Source organism: Manis pentadactyla, chromosome 3 (genome assembly GCF_030020395.1).
Source record: "Manis pentadactyla isolate mManPen7 chromosome 3, mManPen7.hap1, whole genome shotgun sequence".
NCBI lineage: Eukaryota > Metazoa > Chordata > Mammalia > Pholidota > Manidae > Manis > Manis pentadactyla.
The window spans coordinates 15594468-15611834 of NC_080021.1; the positions used below are offsets into that span (position 1 = coordinate 15594468).

The 17367-nt window shown below is 40.5% G+C and overlaps 1 protein-coding gene across 4 annotated transcripts in view; it reads right to left on the bottom strand.

Annotated features, from left to right (window-relative positions):
* Positions 1-17367, bottom strand: part of NSMCE2 (NSE2 (MMS21) homolog, SMC5-SMC6 complex SUMO ligase) — a 208962-nt gene that overhangs the window by 39727 nt on the left and 151868 nt on the right. The window contains exon 5 of one of the 4 annotated variants that reach the window (XR_008996168.1): positions 4083-12462. The exons of the other annotated variants lie outside the window; for them this stretch is intronic. The gene's annotated coding sequence lies outside the window, so the exon portion shown is untranslated. The remainder of the gene's footprint in view (positions 1-4082; positions 12463-17367) is intronic. 4 annotated transcript variants of the gene reach the window in all.

Below are 17367 nucleotides of genomic sequence, written 5' to 3' on the forward strand. Positions count from 1 at the left end.
GGTAAAGGTACTGCCTGAGGCCCATCCAGGTCTTGCTGACTCTAAAGCTCATGTATTACTATTTTGCTACTTGGAGCCTTACATTCCCTACTGTACTCCACTTATGCCTACCTATCCCTGTAACTCTCCTTCTATCTGTTCCCAACACATACCCACACACCCCACATACAGAAAGGAAAAAGAAAGTCACATGAGAAAAGTCAATGATAAAGGAAATCTGCTATGCATGGTCATTCTTCCATGTCTATCTTGGCTTATATGATTCTCTGTGCCTAATTATATCTTCTTTAAAACCTTCAATGTGAATCCAGTTACGCCTCTGAGGGCCCCTTTGATTCCCATCTTCTTCCCCTGAATTAGCTGCTCTCACTCTCCCCTTACACACCACTTTTTTTTACACCTCTGCTATCACAGTACCTCTCACACTCTGCCCATCTCCCCATCTAGCATCTTATTTAATTGGGGTTTCACCAAAACCTGGCACACTGCTGGGGCATGGTGAACAGAGAATGAACTCAATAGCTTGAATGAAAGCCTATAGGTCCCTATACAGCATTTACTATTAAGAAAGCCACTTCCAAGATCACAGCCCCACCTGTAGAGGTATGAGAAAGGTAACTGGCAGATAACCACCACCTAGGCTTGGTTAATTTCAGGGAGGGGTTGAGTGTCGAGAAATGCAAGGTTCCTTGAAAGGAAACTGCAAACCTAGATAAAAGCACATTACTGATTTATGGGATTGGACTAAGCTTTTTAATGGCAGGGAGGAATTGGGCTGTTGCTTCAATATCTACTTTAGGCATTAAAGACTGCTTCTAGTTGCTAAATTATTTTGAACAAATCACCTCCTACATTCGTCCAACTCAGTATCTGCACGTTTGCTACCTTATTTGATTTCAGTCTTTGAACACTCCATGCCTTTGAATATCGAACGCCAATCTTTTTCACTTTTCACAGTTCTAAATTACTATCCTAGCAATGCTGTAATGGTCTAAAATTGGTCACACAGGGCTGCCCAGGAGGGCTTAGTTGGTTGGGAGCTAGAAGTTAAGAAAGCATCAGTGGCTTTCTGCCACTATTTCGCTGTAATAGCTGGTGCAGTGAATTTCTGATCTATCATTTTGGCTCCGTTTGATTTTCCTTTTTGGCCTGCAAAACCAATTTCTCTTACCTGTCGAGAGAAGGAAAGTAAAGTTCTGTGTTTTTTCCCCCTTCTCGGTCACCAGACTGAGCAGTGTTACACTGTCCATAAAGGAATACAGATCATTAGGAAACTACTGAGACATGTGTAACATACACGCTGTGGTTGAGGGTGGATGAAGAGCAGTCACAAAATAACCAGTTTTGAAGATTTGCTTCAGTCTCTTTAGTTTATGTGGAAGTTGACAACAAGGGAGGTGTAGCTGGCAAATTGTGATGTCCTGCTCTTTACCACTAAGAGCACAGCCTATCTGTCATCAAATACAAATTTGGAGCTTGCAGCTGGCTCAGACTTGGCTTACAAGCCCTTACTATTTCTTTAAAGTGTTTTTAACATGCCATTTTTAGAACTGGGGTAATTCTGAAACACAGTTGAAAGAAGCTTTCATAAAATGAATCCAACTGCTGTGCTCTTTCCCCCCGTAAGGGACTTGTATCAGAGCACCCCCTTCCTACTCTTCTTACCCCACTACTCTTGCCCCATGCTGCAGCTCCATCTGCCTTCCCATTGTTTCTTCAACACCAGTTCATTCCACCCAAGGAACCCTGTATGTGCTGTTTCCTTCCCTGTGTACTTGTTAAGATCTTCCTGGCTCTATCCCTGCTTCTGCTTCAACTCCAAGGTCACTTCCTCAGAGAGGCTTTCTCTGACCACTCTCTGCAAACTGGCCCCCAACTCTTCTATCACACCAGCCAGTTGTCTCCTACTCACCCTTCCCCATCCTGCCACTGGGCAGAAAATTACATAACCTTTGCACCTAAAATAGATCTCTTCCCTTTTACCCTGTCCAGCATATTTACTACCCCAGCCCACCATCCTCGTTCTGGTGGTACTCGGATGCAGTATAGGTACCTCAGAAGGTTTTCTGACAATGCTTTTGAAACAAATAAGGTTGATGTTATCTTCGAGGAAATCAAGAAATTAAATCTCAAAAAACCACTTTCCAAGCCTCTGAAGTTTTATTTTAATGTTTCTATTTTAGTTTATGTCCTAAAATATAATAAATACATCTTTTAAAAAGCATAGAACAGAGACATTAAATTTTATTAAATGCTTTAAATACTTCATTATTTCTAATGTTTTTGTTATTCCTTCTGTGACTCTATCATTATCTGATTTTCAAGAAAAACAATCATCTCTTGATTTTGTTTTCACCATTTAGATTCACACAAATTATTCCAAAGTTCGCAATTTCCAAGCAACATATTAAATTCTTCAGATTTCTTTCAAAACAGCTAAGGGGAAATCCCTGATGACTTCAGCTGACCATTCCTTAATCAGGAAAGACTTTCAATGCTAATCATCAGAAAAGTTTCAGTTTACAGGAAACAAAGGGGAAATGCTGACATATTGCGCAAAGTACCATGAATAAAGCATGGTTTATTAATTGAATGGCATACTCATGCTGACAATTTTATCAAGAATTTCTTGTGACATCATAAACTATGTTAGAGCAAACGGACTGTTTCTATTGTCTATGTTTCTGAGAGTCTAAGGTGAAAATGATTCCCTTCTTTGGAGATTTTTAAGGGAAAAATGAAACATTTAAAATCTGTAAAAAATTTTCCCCCCTCCAGACTTCTACAAAGACTCTGGGTTGTAAATGAAGCAAAGAACTGAGCTAAAGGATATTCTTATTTGGTGTCTAATGTCTAATTCCATCCAGAATCAAGAAGAGTGCTTTTCTTCATGGATTCTATTATTTGGTAGAGGGAAGGAATGATTCTGCTTCGAGTTGTGGATGCACAGATCAAAGTTCTTTGCAGGTGGGCAAAGCCAAATGCTTCAGTAAAGTCCCCAGAACAAAATCTTCCATCAAAGTACGAAAAGAAAAGTTTGAAAGAAGTAACTACCAGGATGTAATTTTGACTTCCAATTAATCTGGTACAATCAATTAGATTTCAGTTATAGTAATTACATAACATACTAAAAATGAGATTACCATAAGCACTGGGATTTGCCTTTGTCATCTATATAAATCCATCAGTAAACTATAGTCTTTATTAATGCTTTATTATAATGATTACAAATACAAAGCATTTCATAAACATATCTCATTAAATATTACAATGTAATTCAGCAGTAGGTATGATGCAAAAATTATAACCTTCAGTAAATGAATGAGAACAAGAAAAGAAAAGCTCCAAAAGGCTGAAATAGATATCAGTGACTCAGTCCCAGAATCAACCTTACCCTTTTTTCAGCTTAGGTTGTAAGCATTTATTCATTAGAACAGTATTGGTGGAAAGAGTAAAAAGTTACTGGAGATTGAATGAGATACTGAGTGAGGTACACAGAATACTAAGGAAAGGGGCTTACGGTGACTGGGGATTTAAGTGTAACTATGGAAAACTTAGAAATAAAACTCTCTGACATTGGTCTTTATTTTGAAAACCATTTATGCAAATATCCAAAACAAAAGTGATTACGCATTTCCACTTAACCTAATAGCAACCGCTGTCATTACTGGGCACTCATCACGTGCAAGGTACTGCTCCGAGTACTCTCCACACAAGATCTCTTTCAATCCCCATGACAATTCTATACAGTTCCAATGCCTGCTTTTAGGGATAGAAAAAATTGAGGAGCAGAAGGTTGCATAAGTTGCCCCAAATCTCACAGCTGGTGGGCTGGGAATGGAACTCACTTCTGTCTGATTCCAGTCGGAGTTATTAACCATGATGGATCTTTTCTACTTTGATATTTTGTAACTAGTACCCTTCAGGGCCCTATGAAAACGTTTCAAATATTTCCCCATGCTTCATCCTACTAATTACCCAAATGATTAGAGTTTCCCAATAGAAAGATACCATCTATTGTTTCTGTTTAATCATACTTCATTCCGCTTCAGTGTCTGTGGGTAAACAGGGTGATGTCTTACCTATCACAGGAGAAATGAAGAAGAAACCAGCTTCCAACCTGACATGTTTTATTATCCTTCTGAGGTTCTCACAGCAGAGCTTTAACATTTCCTTCTGAAAAACCTTGTAACCACAGACTGGTGCTTCTTGTTTTGACAGTCCAATCTTATTAGATCATGTTCTCCAGCTCAGTGTAGGCCTTGCTCAACACTCTGAAATTTCAGACCTACTGAAGCTACTAAAAACTTTTCGATTGAGGAGTCCACGACCTCATGTGAAACTGGAGTCATGGGAATTTGAACAAACTAATAAAACATTTCTATGGTAAACTGAAACAATGCTGACAATGGAACGAATGACTAATATTCACATAAGACTTTTAATCTAAGCCCCACAAGTGTTTAATGAATTTTTGTAAACCGATTAAACTTCTCCACAGGAATAGCTACATTTTGTACTCTCATGGCATAATTCTTTCATGGGCTGCTGGGCACTAGCTTCAGGTAATCATGCTCAAGTTGCCCCAGGTCGCTGGCAGAGGCTAAGGGAAATACGCTTCTGCTTCCAGATTTAAAATAAAGAAACGGTACAACAGAGAAGAGTGAGCTGGGGCAGGTTTCTCCAAGTGAGGTGTGCTCCCCTGAATGGGACGTCTACAGAACCTGGGGGAAAGGCCAGCCGTGCAGCTCAAAAAGAGAGTGGCAAATGGCTTCCCAATAAAAGTCATTTGCAAATACTTCTGCACACATTACCACTGTATTGTGTGGCCCCATGACTCTGTTTTCAGTTCTGTGGAAGTGAAACATGTATCTGATTTCCCCTTTAGATCTCCATGCTCCCTTCCCCAGATACAGCCCATAACCTCAAATCTCCAGAAGCCAAAAGTAGATGACTAAGGATAAGGCCAGAGGGTTCAACTTTGGGTTGTTGTTTAGCTTGTATTACTGGTAGTAACTAGAACAGCATGAAATGCTACCACGAAAAAGGTCAAAGGAAAAAGACTGTTCTCTGACTCAAGAGAAACTTGGGGTGAGGATAATTTTCAACTATGTGATTTTTAAATAAAGGATGCAAAGAATGCTTTCCTTGGGATATCTCATCTTAACTCACAGGGCAAAGGCCTAGACTTTAGCATTTAGCATCTCATACAATTTGGGTCATGGAGAGTAATGAGAAGAATTTTCACTCTTCACTTGAAATTATAAGAAAATGACAGCAGGCTCTACGAGAGTTAAACTCCAAGGCCTCTGGGACTAGGAAACGAGCACAAGCAAAGGAAGTGGACCAGGCAGGGACTGTAGCAAAGTGGAGGGGCCAAGGGGGTGCTGCCCCCGCCACTCCCCGCCGAGGGAGGGAAGCCCCAAGGTTGTCAGATCTGGTGTTTTTAAACTAATAAGCAGGAAATGCAGATTGTTATGTGAATCTCTCAATTTTTGTATGTCGTAACTAACTGATACATGTATATATACAACTGTGTGGGCCAAACTGAACCCATCTGTGGGTGGATCCGGCTCAGGGGCTCTGGTGTCTGACCTCTGTGACCACAGCAGTGTGTTTTAACCCTTAAACAGTGAAAAGGAAACAAGGGCTGACACATCCTTCAGGGAGAAAATTACGTCGTTGCTTGGTCAAAGGGCCCTTTATATCTACTGTATGGGGTTTTAGAAATAAATCCAAAGAAAGTTGATAAGTTTATTCTACTAACAATATCAAGTCTACAATTTTGCAACTTCCTGTTGAAGGAGGCAGGCACAGGAGATGCTTAGGGTGAGTCGGGGGAGTGCTTAGTGAGGGAGGTGTTCAGCGCATCACAATATGAGGTCTGGTCAACTGACTCCCAGCTCACACCCCCTGTTTAAAAATCTATGGTTTGTTCTTTGCTCCTGCTGGAGAAAAATGAGCCCAAAAGATGTGTCAACCAGAGTCCTCCAGTTGGCAGCTCAGTAGAACTGATGGAAAAGTTCAGCTAAAGAGAAAAGAATCCTATTTCCCTTCTGATCTGACAACACATTAAACAACAGAGACAACATGATGGCTGGCTGGCTGCCCATCTTCCTTATCATACACGGGCATCACGCTGCGCACCACACTTTCAGCTCTCTCCTATACTGCTCCTGGAAGATTTCTAAACATAGCCATTGCACATGTGCTTGGAAGGAAGGGGGTTTTCTCTTTTAAAGAAGAGAAAGTTACTGTTTCTGGCTGTGGTGCTTGGAACTGACTAGCTACTCAATTCCACCGCATACCAGTAATGCTCAGAGTTAAAAGAGAGGAAGAGGAGGCAAATGCCAGCCTCTTCCCTCCGTGTTAAGCGAAAGGAGAGCTAACCAGTGGCTGCCTTACATTGGGTTGGGGCACTCTGTCCTCACTGGCCAGTGGTTACCATCTTCACATGCTATTTATTTTGTCCACTGACATAATACAGTAATGGCACTAATAACTAACCTTTGTAGATTCTTACTATATGTGGGGGGGAGACAGAGAGAAAAACAGACAGAATTTAAATTGGCAGTGGGGTCCCCGAAGGGGCATGGGGTAGGGTGCAGAAACAGCTGCCTCTCAGTGGTCCTAGCTCCCTTTATGCCTCTCTTATTGGGCAGGTCTTGTGTGGAGTGCAAATCTAGAATAAAAAGACATGTATTTTTTCATATAATGTGGCTCCTTCTCAAAGCAAGTCAACTACATCATCTAGTGCGCAAATGGAAAATGTAGCAACACTTAAGAAAAAAACTGTCTGTGAGCCTGACTTAGAGAAGGTCCCTTAGTCTCCCTACAAGAACTTGCAGAAGTAATCTTTAGTGTATTTAATTGTTGCCTTATACACTTAAAAAATCCTGCTTCCTAAATAAACTACAACCAAGTTAACTTCAGTATATGTCAACTTTTCTTGTAATCATTCTCAAGCATTTCTCTAAAGATATACCCTATAGTTATTTTTAGGCTTAAAAATTGCTTTTTAAAATACAAACTTACTCCATATTATGACCTGTGATGCTAATTCCCTGGCTGTTGACTCTCTGGTCTGGCTTTGGAGCCAATCTTACATAGGACCCTAAAGGAGCACACTATCATAACACTTGAGCCGATACTATAATGATAATGGCTTGTTACTGTTCAATCGCTTTTTAAAACTTATGGCTCTCCAGCTTTCCACTAGACTACAAGCTGTTTGAAGGCAGGGACCAACCTCTAATGATGACCAACACAGAGTGGACACACAATACCTAGCTGATGAAAAACAAACGTCATGCAAATTTACATGCTAATGCATAATGCTATGTTTTGGTCAGAAAAAATTACACTGTGTATAGGTATGAGTGTTTTCAAACTCCTAAACTAGGTGAGTATGCCTTCCAAACCTTTATTTAGGTAGGACCTGTTTCTCCTTAACTGTATATCCCTTGCTGGGTGATCGCATTTACTCTCCTGCATCAACCATATACCAAAAACATCCAAATTTCTCTTTCTCCCTGCAACTGCTCCCCTGAGCTACAGGTCTGATTTTCCAACTGCCCTCAAGATATCTTTGCCTTACATATGCAACTCGAGGTTAACGTTTCCAGAACTAAGTGTTATCTTCACCCTCCCGACTCTACTCCATTTCCCCTTCTCTGGAGTGAGGGCCTGTTTCTTGCCGTAGTTTAAAGTGAGGCTTTGGTATCAGACAAATCCATGATCAAGGCCTAGGGAGACACTCACTAGCTGCATGACACTGGGTTTCTCCGAGTTCAAGTTTTTATAACAGTAAAATGGCCACAATATTACTTACTCCATAGAATTATCACGATCACTAAATCAAATAATAAATTCCTTAGCTCAGTGCCAGGTATATAGTTACAGTCTGAAGTAAAATAATGCATTTTATAGTCTCTACACACATTAGTTCATTATCTCCATCTATCCAACTTCCTAAGCTAGAAAGCTCAAAGCCGTCCTTTCCTTCTGATGATCCTTCCCCTCCCTCTTAATTCAAATGGTCCCCGAGTTCTGGGAATACTACTTTTAAAGCACCTAGACCTGGTGCCTCCTTTGCATATTCACTTAGGCCCTTGTCTTGGTCTAAACCACCATCACCATTTGCCAGTTTGTCCCCTTGCTTCAGGTCTCTCCATGCTTTCGCCCACACATCCCAGCAACACCGAAGTCGTCTTTGTTCAGGCCTACATCGGCCATGTCACTCCTCGGCCTAAAACCTGCAATGGCTCCCACAGATAAAGTCTGCATCCATGCTGATCAGAAATTACTGCTTATTATGCTAAATAACTTGTAAGGATTTTTTCCTTTAATCAACAACAATGACAATGAAATATAATTATCCTTGCTTATAGATTTTGAAAATGAGACTAATCATTAGCCACTAATGGAAGTCAAATAATTTTCCAGGGTCTAAATCAGGAGACTGGACTTCACGATCAGGTTTGACTCTAGCCTGTACATCCATCAGTGCAATGAATTTACATCTTACCTAGAGACTAAACTCTCAAGTCAAAGCATAAACGAAATGAAATGAAAGAAAATGAAAATTTCATATCACTCAAAGCCAATCTGACAATCTCTTGGAAAGGTTGGGCACAGACAGTATTTCTCTTAAGTGTTGAAAAGAATGTTGTTTCTTTGGCTGATACAAGATGAAGCAGTTGACAGACATCATCTATACTAATTAAGTATAGTCATTTTCTCACTCCATTTTCGCTGAATATGTTCAGTCTCATTTGTATACCGCAGTTGGAATACAGAGCTCTGCGGCTAACAGAGCACTTCTGGTGCGCTGTCAGAACTTGCAAATTATGTGTCCCTTCCAAACAGCTTGTGGGGGTAGAGGGGTGGCAGAGACCACTTTGCATTCTTAGCACCTAGCGCTGTGCTTCTGTATGTAACAGGCAGTCAATTTACACACTTTTGAAAAAATTAATACCCTCTATCTTATAGTTCAGCGCCTTCAATAGCCCAAATTTCAGATTTGGTTGAGCCTGAATTAAAGTCTTCAGGGAGGGCCTTATTTGGTCTTGTAAAACAAATTATCCTATTTCCAACAAGACTTCTGTCTTTCCTTCATTTAGTGCACTGTAGTTTGGCCTTGAACACTCAACCTGACTTTGGGGGTGTCCATGCCGTTGAGAACAACATCTTGCCGAGTTAGGAGTCCAGCAGTTCCCACACACTCCTCTGAGTCAAAGCTGAACTGCAGGTTCATGGGTGGGGGCAGCTGCTCTGAAACCTGCATCATTTTCTGGTCTAGTGTGGTCAGGAACAGGAAACTGAACCTTTGGTATTTTGGGCTTTGATTCTACCCTGCTCTTAAAAAGCACCCAGCAACACTGGGGTCTTTACATGTGGAAAGAATGAGCACACTGAAGTTGTCCCCTGGAAAAACAAAAGATATTCGAAGTGGGAGGCTAGAGCTTTGACACTGGGTCCACCTGCTTAGCACCCAAAGAAAAACATCTGTGTGGTGGGCTTTGTCCACTCAAGATTCTTTGTGCCTGACTGGAAGAGTCCTTCGGATGGAAGCACAGGCATTGAGTTCGTACCCAGTTTCCTGTGAGTGGTCAAGGGGAGTCTAAAATTTATCTTGCTATAACCAGTCTGGTGGCAAACACAGATTTGGGTTCAAATATACAGGCAAACTCATGTTTGTTTCCTCCCTGGAGACGGTGTCATCTGCCTTGTATCATTGTTCTAATCTGCTTTTTCTGTTTGATAAATCAGGTAGCACCATCAGGCACTTAGCACAGGGCCTGCTATATTCTATAGACTCAATAATCATAACAGTTCTAAGAATTTCTCTCTCGATTCTAACCCCATATTGACCTCAAAGTTAAAGCAAGTCTTTACAGTGGCCTATAAGGCCCTGCAAGATTGACCTCTGTTATCTCTGATCTCATCCACTTTTCTTTCCTTCACTTATTCCATATGGAAATCCCTGGTGCTCCTGGAACACGACAGGCCTACTCTTACGTCAGGACCTTTGTGTGGACTGATTTCTGTAACTTCTCCCCAGTGCTTAAAACAGTGCCTGGAACATAGGAGGCATGCACTAAATAGGTGTTGAATAAATAAAGCGGCAACTGGTAAACTAACGTCTTGTGCAGAATTGGAGCTCTGTACTAAATACTTCACCAATTGCAGGTCTTGATATGTTTGGGTCCCCTTCTGAGAGAACTGGCCTCTGTCCCCTAACAGCTAACAAAAAACTTCCAAGTTCTTTCCTGAATTCATTCTTTCAATCCACACCCAACCCCACCCCACCCCGCCCTGCCGACCCTGGTGTAGTGAGACACAGTGAGGTTTTAAAGATGGGCTATTATTATTATTAGTCCTTATTTTAGGGAAAACTTAACACTGAGAGGTGAAGTAATTTGCTGAAGGTTACAAAGGTAGTAAGTGATATAGGCTGGATGTCCTGAGCCACTGCCTACTATACCTTTGGCCCAGGACCAGCCTTCAGGGATGATGGCTGCCTTGGATGCTGCTTACGACCCGACTCTATTGGTCTCACAATTCCCTCTGGATAGCAGGCAGGTGATCCTCCTCTGGGCCCTATTATTCCATCAACCCACGCTGCTAGGGTCTAGCATGTTCCCTAGCCAATCCTGCTCAAGCTATGATGGAGGAGGTGGGCCAAATGGGTGAAGTAGATTGTTCATTTCAGGGACAAAAAGGCCCCAGTATTTTTTTTTCTTAGAATTTATATTTAACAAAACCAGCTAATCATTGAGACACAGAAGTGAATTCTTTCTTTAACAAATAATGATAAGATTTGAAGTCACTGGTCAGGACATTATTGGAGCTGATATACTGCTGGTTAGGTAGGGTGATTAAGAACTGCTTAGGATACAGAGACCAGCTGGAATGCCCTTCCACCCCTTCTTCACCTTGTTAGTGCCAATCCATTTTCTAAGATTCATCTCAGCACTCTGTCCCCCAGGAAGCCTTCCCAGACTAGTCCAGCCTCACCCTCCTGCCCCCCACCCCAGGTTAGATTAGGTGAGCCTCCTCTCTACTCTCAAAGCCACCCTGTATCTTCCTCTACCGTCAAGCTTGCTGAACTGCAGTGAAACCCCCTGCCCTCCCATCCCCACAGAAATGTACACTTAAGTGTAGGGACAATGACCACTGTGTGTTTGTATCCCAGTGCCTATGAATAAGAGGTGCTCAATAAATGAGTGTTAATGGAACAGTACCACCCCACTGAGATATCACAACCTCTTAGATCTCCAAATCTGCCTTGTCATCTTTAATCTCAGACTGAGATCTAAATGGTACAGCCCTTGAAGTGACCCAGTTCCAGTTCAAGAAAACCAAAATTATGTGGTCAACATAACAGTCTTCAAACTATAGGGCATTCTCTTGCCATACACTCAAAAGTTCTCCAATTCTTCTCACTGAAATTAACTATCCCAATATCTTCTTCAATAAATGTTTTAAAGGAGTTGTTACATTTTCCTGAAGGGTCTTCCTCTCTTTCAAAAGGCAGCACAAAAATAAATATCTCCTCTTGATTCAGCCAATACATTTGATGAGAAGCCTGTTATCTACCAGAATATTTATAGCCTCTTAAGTCCCACTGCGTAGATTTAAAAATGCAAAATGTTTGTAAGTGATGCTATTTTTAAGGGTTTACTTCCAGAATAGTTCCTTGAGTCCCAGTAAGAAGCTATCAAATATAGAGAGAATAACAACACATTCCTTTTCACTAGCATCAGCTATTCATGAAATGTGCTGCCTTGAGAATGCAGGCAGATAAATATTTCAGCAATAAATGGGCAAGGAAGTACATTTTAAGGAAGTGCACTTCAAGTATCTGAGGAACAACCCCTATGGGATTGTGAAGTCAGACTTTTTAAGATCACCCCAAACTTAATCCTACCAATGCTGACTAATGCTGTACTGAATTCTGAAGTTATCAAGATTAATTTTTTTTTTTAAAGTCACTCTGCTTATTCAGAAGTAATGTTGATATGAGTTGTAAATTGGTGACAAGAAACCACATGCCACAAAGTATTTAAATGAATCAGAAATTCTGGGTGGGGTCTAAACTTAAAAAACAAATCAAAAGTAAAAATAAAGTAAATTATAGGTAAATAAAACCAAACCCACAGATGTTAAGAACCACTGGTTGTGTGCAATGGAATCTCATTTAATCCTTTTAACAACTCCCTTGCCCACTTCTCCAGATGGGGAAACTAAAGTGAAGGCAGTTGAAGGAAATTCCCTGCATCACCTGGCTAACAAAAGTGCAGTTAAAGGACTTGAAGATCTGGCTGAGAGTCAGCATAGCCATAGGATTGAGAATATGGTCTCAGCACCCAGACTGCCTGATTTCAAATGCTGGCTCTGACACTTACTGCCCAGGCGATTTTGAGCAAGTTTCATAACTCTGTGTTTCAATCTTCTCATCTGTAAAATGGAGATATTAGTAATACATACTTCAGAGGGCTGTGGTCAGGATTAGTGAGTTAAGTTCTATAAAGTGCTTGGCATCCAGTCAGCATTATTTTTGCTCTTATCTGACTACAAAGCCCATGCTTTGTCTTCCACACCAAGGGTTAGTGTTACGAAGCACACATATTAATATTTTGAAACATTTCATAATTGCTTTGCATATTATAAGTAATAAGTAAATGTTTGTTAATTAAGGTATTCTACCCTAGTTGCACCACATCTCATTCCAGAAGGAAGCGCTAGTGTTGAGAAGCAGGCATTAAAGAACATAAAATTTGGCTCAACAAAGGAAATCATTTCCACCATTCAGAACCACCTGAAAATGGAAGGGGCTGCCTGTCCCAGGAGCTGCTGCAACCAAAGATGACTATTTAGTGGAGACCTTACAGAGCTGTTGCAAGAACCGCTCTCCTTGCAGTCGAGGGGAAGAGCTGAGGGAGATAAACTCAGGGGATTCTAGGCTTTACACTGAAGAGGATTATTGGCTTAAAGAGCTACCTTTTGGCCAGGCATTTTTATAGGGATATAATTTCAGTTACATTAAACTCAGACACTTAATCTTAACAAAAAGCATGAAAGGTATGAAAGGCTGTTAAAAATGGGTGTGTAGGGTGTGTGTGTGTGTGTGTGTGTGTGTGAATGTCATATGTTAATTCATTCACTGATTTTTGGGATATGTCATAGTAAAAAGGCCCAGCAAAGTGATTATAATAATTGAATAAGTGACTATGAGTAACTATGCTTGCAATGAGAAAGCAAATACGTCCTGCAATTTCTAAAAATACTCTATATTTTTCTATGCCAAGAGGTCTCTGGTTTTCTGGAGGAAAACTGGTATGAATAATGTTCTTTTTTATTCTAATTTCTTAACAGAAAAGAAGTGAAATCTCCCATCCATTTTTGTTCTGTGAAAGATACATCCTGGCCATCTTCTACGGGAATGACCAGCCTTGAGTTTGCCTCTCCTGAGCAGCTGTTACCTTACGCTTGCGTGCAAGAACAGGAGGGAGGGAAAGGAAACCTTAGACGTTAACAAGAATCACTGCCACAAAACTAAACGCAAAAAAAAAGCTGAATACAGCAAAACCCATCACTTCGCTTCCTTATTTGAGGTACGCTACCTGTCACTCATTTGCTCGGTAGTTCATACTTTCTCATGCCCCCTCCCCATTTCCAGCATGTGATGTGGCAGACGAAAGGGGTCTATCGTAGTCGTTAAATATGTACACAGATGAAGTTGTTTGTTGGGGAGCTAAAGGGTCAAGCTCCAGATAAGGCAAGCACTAGATTTCACTAAACCTCTATTTAAACTAAATTTCTTTAAACCTCAGTTTGTAAAGTGGGGATAGTACCAGCACCTACTTCAGAGGGCCATGGAAAGGATTAGGTGAGCTAAGCAATGCAGAGCTATATCACACAATGCCTCGTACACAGTCAATAGCTCAGTAAGTGATAGCTATCAGTATTTTAAAATTATTACTCAAGGGCTAATTATTTGCAAAAATAAGACTATAATTCCTACTAACACTAATAAATGCTATTTAGTCCTCTTGATAGTTCTAAAGGCACATGGGTCTGGGTCACACAGTACTTTAGGATGGTCACTGCAGGCAACAGTCATCACTGGGCCATGAGATGTTTAAGTTTTAGCTTAAATAGTATTTTAGTTAATAGAATGCTTAAAACAGAATTTATTACAGCTTAAAAGGAAAAAAAATAACCCCAAGCCTCAAACAAACCCAGCTCAGTAAATATGTAAAGTTATTGCTTTCCCTTACTTTAGGGGAGATAAAATTCAAGCTCTGCCCATAAACCTCACTGATATTCCACAAACACCTCCACCCAAACTAAGACACATAAATACATATTAAAAGTTAAGGAATAAGGCTGAATGTATGATGACATGTTATGAAGGGATTAACGATCCACTTTTAGTTCTTACTCCTTCCCTGCTTTGGCCCTCCCAGACCTTCTCATTCTCAGAGCAGTGCTGACTGGAGACAGGCATGGAGAGCCTCATGAGGAGAAGCCAGATGTGTGTGGTCCTTCTCTCCAGGGGTCAGAGAGGATCATCAGTCTACCTACCGTTAGGGTCTTTTTCTTGGGGCTACTTCTGAGAGATCTTGAGACCTTCTCTGAAGAAAACATCCTCTGAATTTTGACTGATTTTTAATTTTTTTCTTTTCTCACCAAATGTCTTTTGTGGAGGCCCTTTTTACATACCTGCTAGCTGGTGAAATCAAGATGGTGAAACTCTTTTTTCTTTCTTTCAGAGAGACACAAAGAAAATCACACTAGGAGCCTCCACAAGGGGTAAAGGGACGGAAGGTACAGCTGGTGCAGAATAAAGCCTAGATATATAAGCAGAGGGCCAAAACTCACAGTGCTATTACTGGAAACAAGGGATATGGAGGCAAAGTCAAGTCATAAAAAGGTGCTTTCCCTTCTCCTGCAGCCAAAACTCAATGTCATCACAACAGCATAACATTCAAGAAAGTCCAAACTATTTTAAGTAGTTTCAGGTGACAGATTATTGGCCCACAGTGAGACACAGACTGATGGATCACAGAGGAGAAAAAGTTCACTGTGCTGTGAACCACTGCTAATCTCAACTGATAAAACTAGAAGAGACATGCATCTCCACTTTCAAGTGTTTACTGGATGACATCACACTGTGGATTTAGCCAAAGCACTATCTGGATTATCCAGTACATGTCATATAATAGTACTTGAATAGCTTAGATAAAGGCCTCGGAACACAGTGAATGAATCCATACTGCAAAACAAATTTCCCCAGGTGAGTGCATAATCTTAACTCCATGTCATTTTACTTTGTAAAACTCTAACCCCATCAGTGACATTTGTCTTGTATGGAACTATGGTCTTGTTTTAGAAGGTCAATCCAGCAATATAAGACAGTTTCCATTATGTGCATAAGAAAATGTAAGACTGAAGCTTTTGACTTAGGTTGGTAAAATAAATATTACAATATTAATTCATCAGAGAAATGCACAACAAAACAATGAGATACCACTTCACACCCACTAAGATGACTACAATTAAAGAGAAGGATAGTAACAAGTGTCGGCGAGGACGTGGAGCAATTGGAACCCTCATACACTGCTGGTGGGAATGTAAAATGGCACAGTCGCTTTGGAAAACAGTCTGGCAGTTCCTAAAAAGGATAAACATAGAGTTACCATATGACCCAGCAACTGCACTTCCAGACAAATACTACAAGAAGTGAAAACGAAAACACGTATTCACTTGAACATGAATGCTCACAGCAGCACTAGTCACAACAGCCAAAAAATAGACACAACACAAATAAACATCAACTGATGAGTGGATAAATAAAATGTGGTCCATCCACACAATGGAATGTTATTCAGCACTAAAAAGAATGAAGTTTTCATACATGCTACAACATCGATGAAGCTTGAAAACATTATGCCAAGTGAAAGAAAGGACCACAAAAGATCACATAGACATATTTACATGAAATGTTCAGAACAGGAAAATCTAAAAAGACAGAAAGTAGATTGATTTGTGTCTGTCTAGGGCTGGGGAGCTTGGAGGAAAATGAGAAATGAATGCTAACGGAGACAGGGTTTCTTTCTGAAAATGTTCTAAAATTGATTGTGGGATGTTTTTACAACTCTGTGACTACACTAGGAACATTGCATTGTGCACATTAAATGGTAGATTGTATAATATGTGAATTAGACCTCAATAAAGCTGTTATAAAAAGCAATATTAACCATCCATTAGAAGGAAACCTGATTCAATTACAGCAAGGATCACTTCTTTAGGGATCCTAACGCCATCGTCTTTCACAACAATCTGTGTATGACCCATCAGCTAAAGAGTGGATACCTCAAGAATGGCCTGCAAAGCTTACAGCGACCTCACTGATGTTTAAGGTAATTCTGCTACTTGCACTAATCAGTCTTCTTGATGATTAAGGTCTCTTTCTGCTTGTATTCCCTACAGTAATTAGCATGGAGCTTTCCACATCATAACTGCCCAGTAATTATTTGTTGAATGGAATTCAAATTCACTTCAAAAAAACAAAACAACACTGGAGTCAGTGAGTAAAAATCAAACTAAGAATACTTTGCCCTCTTTGGGGATAGCTGAGCAGCACTACTATATCTATTTCTAAATGAGGCACCTGAAATGCAATTGTGTCCCTCAAATTTTAGTCAATCCTAGTAACAACAATAATTTTTGTGCTCTTCAATTGCCCAATTTGCATAAAACCTGCAACTTCTTGGACAGGAGTTATTTCCAATGTAGATTAATAGACAAGGTCCCTCAGAGCACGAAGTGGGGTGGCATTCTGCGTCTCTGATATTCAATGTCAGGAAATCCCCAGGAAGTCTTTTGTGGTGGTGGTTGTTTTGCTTTTTCCTACACTATAGCTTAACATTTAGGAGGGTGGCCTGTGGAGCAGGTCCACCTGGGTTTAAATTCAACCTCTGCCACTTATCACTAGCTGTTTAACCATGGTGCAGGTTACTTGACCTCTGAACCTCAGTTTCACCATTTGTCAAATGAGGATGGTAATAGTCCATGCCAAGGGGATCTCCATGAGAATGTAAAGCACTGAGAAGGGTGCCTAGAATTCAGTAAGTGCTCAATAGTGTAAGCTATTATTGTAGTAGAATTTAAATCTGCAGAATCCCTGAAGCAGACTTCAGGCATAGCTACAGTTACCATAAGAGAGGAGCACATGGTATCAGACATAAACAGGCCCACCAAGAGAGGCTGCAGTAGAACTATAGAATTAACACTCTTTCCTCAACTTCTTGTTCAGAAATGTTACTCCAGACTAAAGGAAGTGTTTAGCAAGTATGA